The 6,328-nt window shown below is 49.2% G+C and overlaps 1 protein-coding gene across 1 annotated transcript in view; it reads right to left on the bottom strand.

The window, feature by feature from the left end:
• Positions 1 to 4,148: 4,148 nt before the first annotated feature.
• LOC125487946 overlaps positions 4,149 to 6,328 on the bottom strand; it is a 113,440-nt gene continuing 111,260 nt past the window's right edge. Inside the window, exon 7 of the mRNA XM_048620624.1 lies at positions 4,149 to 4,167. The gene's annotated coding sequence lies outside the window, so the exon portion shown is untranslated. The remainder of the gene's footprint in view (positions 4,168 to 6,328) is intronic.

Raw genomic sequence — 6,328 nt, 5'->3', positions numbered from 1 at the left:
CCCCGTGCTGTCCCTGTCCTGGGACTGTTTGATAAGAACAGTGTAGACCGAGCTTTACCCTGTATCTAACCCTGTGCTGTCCCTGTCCTGGGTGTGTTTGATGGGATCCCCACTTTAGGGTAAGCTGAGCTACTGGAACATTTATCAATCCTGAGCAAACAGTGTCAGGCGTTAGTTAAACAAGTGTGTGGTGACCCTGGGTGACCTGCTGGTTCCGCTCTCTGCCATCACATCATTGTTCTCGCTGTCTCTGAGTCAGGAGTTTGACAGGGCGAGTTCCCTTCGCAACGGCTTTGTATTTGACAGCGTGGTGCGGTGTGTCCTTCCCCAGCCCCCCCACAATCCATGTTCGTGCCCTCCCTGGTTGTGCCGATAGGGCCTGCTGTCTTCCGAGGCGAGGTCTTCCTCATCACCTCCGTCTTAGCATTGAGAAACACCTCCCCAACCCCCCCACTCCCCCTTCCCAGGCACTAAGCTGGATTTGAAAACCCAGAACTCGGTGTTTCAAACCCAAGGCGTTGGTGGACTGGTTGCCAGGATGGCTGAGTGGGCACTAAAACTGGTGCTGAGTGAATAGCTCTCGCTGCGGGTGAGAGCGAGGGGACAGCAGGGAGTTGAAGGAGCCCCGAGGCAGATGGAGGGGTTAAGACGGGAAAGCGGCCCAGAGGGAATGGGAGCTCCTGAGCCTGAAAGCAACAAAGGGCACGGATAAAACCAGGATGACGACGCACTGTGGGAATCTCCAAATATCTCCACGGGTCTGAACTGGAGGAAGGCAAACTCGATTGTGCTTCATACTCCAGGCTATTTTTACCGTTCATTGTGATGGATAAAGGCACTCAGCAGCTTGTTCAATTTATTAAAAAGTAAGGTGAAGAAATTCCCCTCTTTGATAGGCTAGAATTAAACTATGGGCAGGCAATTCATAGAATCCCTACAGTGTGGAAACAGGCCCTGAGCATCCCACCCATTAAACCCCTACATCCCACCTAATCTACAGATCTGTGAATGCTATGGGGTAATTTAGCATGGCCAATCCACTTTAACCTGCATATCTTTGGACTGTGGGAGGAAACCCACGCAGACACGGGGAGAATGTGCAAACTTCACACAGACAGTTGCCCAAGGGTGGAATCGAACCTGGGTCCCCAGTGCTGTGAGGCAGCAGTGCTAACCCCTGAGCCACCATGCCACCCATAAATGGCCAAGCGGTGCTATTACTGGGCTATCAATCGAGCGAGCTGGGGAATGGCCCTGGGGACCGGCGTTCGAATCCCGCCACGGCAGATGGTGGAATTTGAATTCAGTAAAAATCTGGAATTAAGAGTCTAATGACGGCCATGAATCCAGTGTCGATTGTTGGGAAAAACCCATTTGGTTCACTTAATGTCCTTTAGGGAAAGAAAGTAATGTGGTCCACACTTAAACTGCTCTCTGGGCAAGAAATGTTGGCCATGAATCTATTGTTTAAAAAAAATACCAGTTAACCAAGAGGAGTGGCTCAGTGGTTAGCACTGCTGCCTCACGGCGCCAGGGAACCAGGTTCGATCCCACCCTCGGGCGACTGTCTGTGTGGAGTTTGCACACTCTCCCCGTGTCTGCGTGGGTTTCCTCCGGGTGCTCCGGTTTCCTCCCACTGTCCAAAGATGTGCAGATTATGTGAATTGGCCCATAGTGTTCGGGGACATGCAGGCCAGGTGAGTTAGTCATGGGAAATGCAGGGTTACAGGGATAGGTGGGATGCTGTTTGGAAGTGTGGGTGCTCACTTGATGGGCTGAATGGTCTCTCCCTGCACTGCAGGGATTCGATGGTTCTTGGGTCAGTGAGAACCTTCCGAAGAGTGTTCATGAAACCACCAACATTTTGAGATTGTTCAAGAGGGAGCTAGTGGTAACGTGACTGGGTGAGCAACCCTTAGCCCCAAGTTAATGTTTAGGGGGCCGTAGGTTCAAATCCTTGCCACGGTGAAATTTGAGTTCAATAAAACAAAATTAAATTAGAAATAAAGCTAGCCTCCTGGTGATAATATCATCTGGTTCACAAACATCTCTTAGGGAAGGAAATCTGCCACCATTACCTGGTCTGGCTTAAACATGACTCCAGACCCACAGCAATGTGGCTCATTCTTATCTCTGGGCAGTTAGGAATGGGCAGTAAATGCTGGACTAGCAAGTGATGTCCATGTGCCAGAGAATGAATGAAAAAAATTATCCTGCTGTTGTACTGTGACTTGGCTCAAAGGTCATTGGTTCTGAAACCACAGACCACACAGCCAACAAAAACGGAACTCCAGTCAGACACTCCGTCTCGGTGTAAATGCTGAGGGAGCGCCGCACTGCCGGACGGTCAGTGCTGAGGGAGCGCCGCACTGTCGGAGGGTCAGTGCTGAGGGAGCGCCGCACTGTCGGAGGTTCAGCACTCAGGGAGCGGGCACTGTCGGAGGGTCAGCGCTGAGGGAGCGCCGCACTGTCGGAGGGTCAGCGCTGAGGGAGCGCCGCACTGTCGGAGGGTCAGCGCTGAGGGAGCGCCGCACTGTCGGAGGGTCAGTGCTGAGGGCCACCATTTTGCTGGTTGTGTGGTTTGGAGGGTGTGCATGTTTGGGACATTTTACTTGTCCTCAAGCTGATTGTGGTCCCTCAACCTACATCCGTGAACAAAAGGATGTGCATTCTGCTGGCCAGAGTGGAAACATTATAGCAGGTAACCCCTACACAGCCAATCGATCAATTGGAATGACCTTTGATGGTGAAAGGTTCTGGATAAATGAAACTTTTTCTTATTGTGTGGCATTTACAGTCGCTGACATGGAATGTGAGCAAAGCTAAAACTTGGCTCCTTGGCATTTCAACAGTGTTTATGAGATCTGGTTGTGTGATAACTGAGCACAGGAAACAGAGTGTGTTTGCTCAGAACTGATCTCACTGTTTCTCTGAGGAGCTCAGCTCAAAACATCCCAATATTCGGTGATCAGTGAGCACTTCGATAGACACTTCTGCACACGCACATCCCTCTCTGTCATCCTACAGCCTCCTTATCTCTGTAACCTGCTCCAGTCCTTACACCCCTCCCTATCTCTGTAACCTCCTCCAGCCCCTACACCCCCTCCCTATCTCTGTAATCTCCTCCAGCCCCTACACCCCTCTCTGCCTCTGTTACCTCCCTCAATCCCAGTCTCTCGAGCGTTCCCCAATTCCCATTGTTCTGTCACTGGGGGCCATACCTTCAGCTGCCCAGGGCCCTGTGCTCAGGACCTCCCTCCCTAAACCTCCCCACCTCTCAGTGAGCAGAAACATCCATTAATATAGCACCTTGAATCTTCCAAAGATGTCTCAAGTCTTTTAACCCTGCGGTAATCAGACAGAAATCTGACCCTGAGGCACATGACGAGAACCTGGTCAAACATGAACAAAGAGACCTTGGGGAGCAGGTTCGTAGTTATTTGAAAGTGGAGTCACAGGTAGACAGGGCGGTGAAGAAGGTGTTTGGTACGCTTGCCTTTATTGGTCAGCACGTTGAGTATAGGAGTTGGGAAGGTCATGTTGCGGCTGTACAGGACATTGGTTAGGCCGCTTTTGGAATACTGCGGTCAATTCTGGTCTCCCTGCTATAGGAAGGATATTGCAAAACTTGAAAAGATTTATGAGGATGTTGCTAGGGTTGCAGGGTTTGAGCTACAGGGAGAGGCTGAAAAGGCTGGGGCTATTTCCCACGGAGCATCGGAGGCTGAGGGGTGACCTGAGAGAGGTTTATAAAATCATGAGGGGCATGGAGAGGATGAATAGACAAGATCTTTTTCCCAGGGTGAGCGAGTCCAAAACTAGAGGGGCATAGGTTTAAGGTGAGAGGGCAGAGATTTAAAAGGGGCCTGAGGGGCAACTGTTTCACGCAGAGGGTGGTGCGTGTATGGAATGAGCTGCCAGAGGAAGTGGTGGAGGCTGGTACAATTACAACATCTAAAGGGATCTGGATGGGTGAATGAATAGGAAGGGTTTAGAGGGATATGGGCCAAATGCTGGCAAATGGGACTAGATTAATTTAGGATACCTGGTCGGCATGGACAATCTGGACCAAAGGATCTAATTCTGTGCTGTACATCTCTATGACTCTCTGACATGTTGAAAGCAAGCACAGAGATTGCTGGAGAAAGTCTTCAGGTCTGGCAGCATCTGTGGAGAGAAAAACAAACTAACGTACCAAGCCCAGTATGATACCTTGTCAGATGAAGAAGTTGGAGGGATGCGAGATCTTGCAGGAGTGCAGGCAATGTTTAAATTTGACACGTCTACTGAATGGTTCAATATTGTAGGTGCGTATTGAGAACATCAATTAATATTTCAGCAAATCCTCCCTCAATGCACAAGTCACAATATGTAGATTCACAATTAACCTGATATGGTCAGGGTTCAATCTATTGAATGCCAGGATTTTGAGTAAACTTAAAAATGTGTCCCCTGGTCTTGTTCTTCCTTAAGGTGAGAGGAGAGAGATTTAAAAAAGACATGAGGGGCAAATTTTTTACAACGAGGGTGGTTCACATGCGGAATGAGCTTCCAGAGAAAGTGGTGGATGTGGGCACAGTACAACGTTTAAAGGACACTTGGATAAGTACATGAATAGGAGAGGTTTGGAGGGATATGGGCGGGGAGCAGGCAGGTGGGACTAGTTTAGTTTGGGATTATGGTCGGAGTGGATTGGTCAGACCAGAGGGTCTGTTTCTGTGCTGTATGATCCTATGACAGATTTTTCATTAACAACGGGTTGCAGGGTGTTGGAGAGTGGATGGATAAGTGGAATTGAGGCCGAGATGAAGTAGGGGGATCAATGGCCTTCTGCTATCCCCCATTCTTATGTACTGGTCCCAACTTTCTAATGGATTCCATTGAAGAAGGGCCTTCACCCCTGGAGCCATTCTCACGGAACCTATCCTTCAGCATCTTCTCAAGGTTGAAGGTGTCGCGGTGAGGCCTTTGGAAGGTACACGCCGCTGTGACTGTGCCTTGAAGAAGCTGTTTGGTACGCTTGCCTTTATTGGTCAGCGCATTGAGTATAGGAGTTGGGAGGGTCATGTTGCAGCTGTACAGGACATTGGTTAGGGTCACTTTTGAACTACTGTGTTCAGTTCTGGTCTCCCTGCTCTAGGAAGGATGTTGCAAAACTTGAAAGGGTTTTCAGAAAAGATTTATGAGGATGTTGCCAGGGTTGCAGGGTTTGAGCTACAGGGAGAGGCTGAAAAGGCTGGGGCTATTTTCCATGGAGCGTCGGAGGCTGAGGGGTGACCTGAGAGAGGTTTATAAAATCATGAGGGGCATGGAGAGGGTGAATAGACAAGATCTTTTTCCCAGGGTGAGGGAGTCCAAAAAGTGAATGATAAAGGTGCCGAGGGAGGTGAATCTGTGGAACTCATCGCCACGGAGGGCTGTCGAGGGTGAGGCATGAAGACAAGAGGCTCTCAATTAGGAAGGGGATCAAGGGTCAAGGGGATTGGGCTTGAGAAACATCTCATCCACTATTGGATGGCAGAGCAGACTCAACAGGATGAATGGCCTCATTCTGCTCCTCCATATGATGAAAAGGGGCTTGAGATCTTGAACAATCTCAAGGCTCACGGTTGAGTCCAGGAGGTGAAAAGGGCTGAGTTAAAATCTGCGAGTTCTACGTGAAGGATGGCGAGAGAGATCCCAGATAGAGGATTCAGTGGCAGCAAAGTGACAAGCCTCTGGTGGATTCCCATCATCGGAAATCCAAATTGTAAACTTGGAACCATAGTGACCAATTCTGACACTCGGCCATCATTTATCTAACAGTCAAGCTCAAAATGAGACGAGTGAAATATCTGGTTCTCACAGAAATTAATCTGTTTGTTCATTAGGACATATGTTTTTACTTTCAGACTATAAGCAACTGAAATGTCATTCACTGGCCCATGGAGATCAGCGATTGTGTTTCTTACTCATTTTCTCATTAAATGATCACTCATCGGGAAATCACTGGTTTCTTTGCCTTCAGCCAATGCTCACGACAGTAATAATTTTCGACTCCAATTCCCAAATCATCCCAGACTGATTTACTGCAGCAGAAAGCAGGAGACATTTCCACACTGAGACACAGCTCGAGATGTCAGGGACAGGGTAAACATTAGCTCGGTCACACAGCAATGCATTTAAGGAATGTCGAGAAGAGGAGGTGAGAGACGGAGAGGTGTAAAGAAGGAATTCGAGAGCTCAGGACCCCCCGGCATGTGAAGGCATGGCCCCCAATGATAGAACTGCTACCCCTTTGTCCCTATCAAACACTCCCAGGACAGGGACAGCACGGGGTTAGATACAG

This window comes from Rhincodon typus, chromosome 47 (genome assembly GCF_021869965.1).
Source record: "Rhincodon typus isolate 14 chromosome 47, sRhiTyp1.1, whole genome shotgun sequence".
NCBI classification, from domain to species: Eukaryota; Metazoa; Chordata; class Chondrichthyes; order Orectolobiformes; family Rhincodontidae; genus Rhincodon; species Rhincodon typus.
The sequence above is the reverse complement of the archived record's forward strand: the minus strand, read 5'-3'. Positions and strand labels throughout refer to the sequence as shown.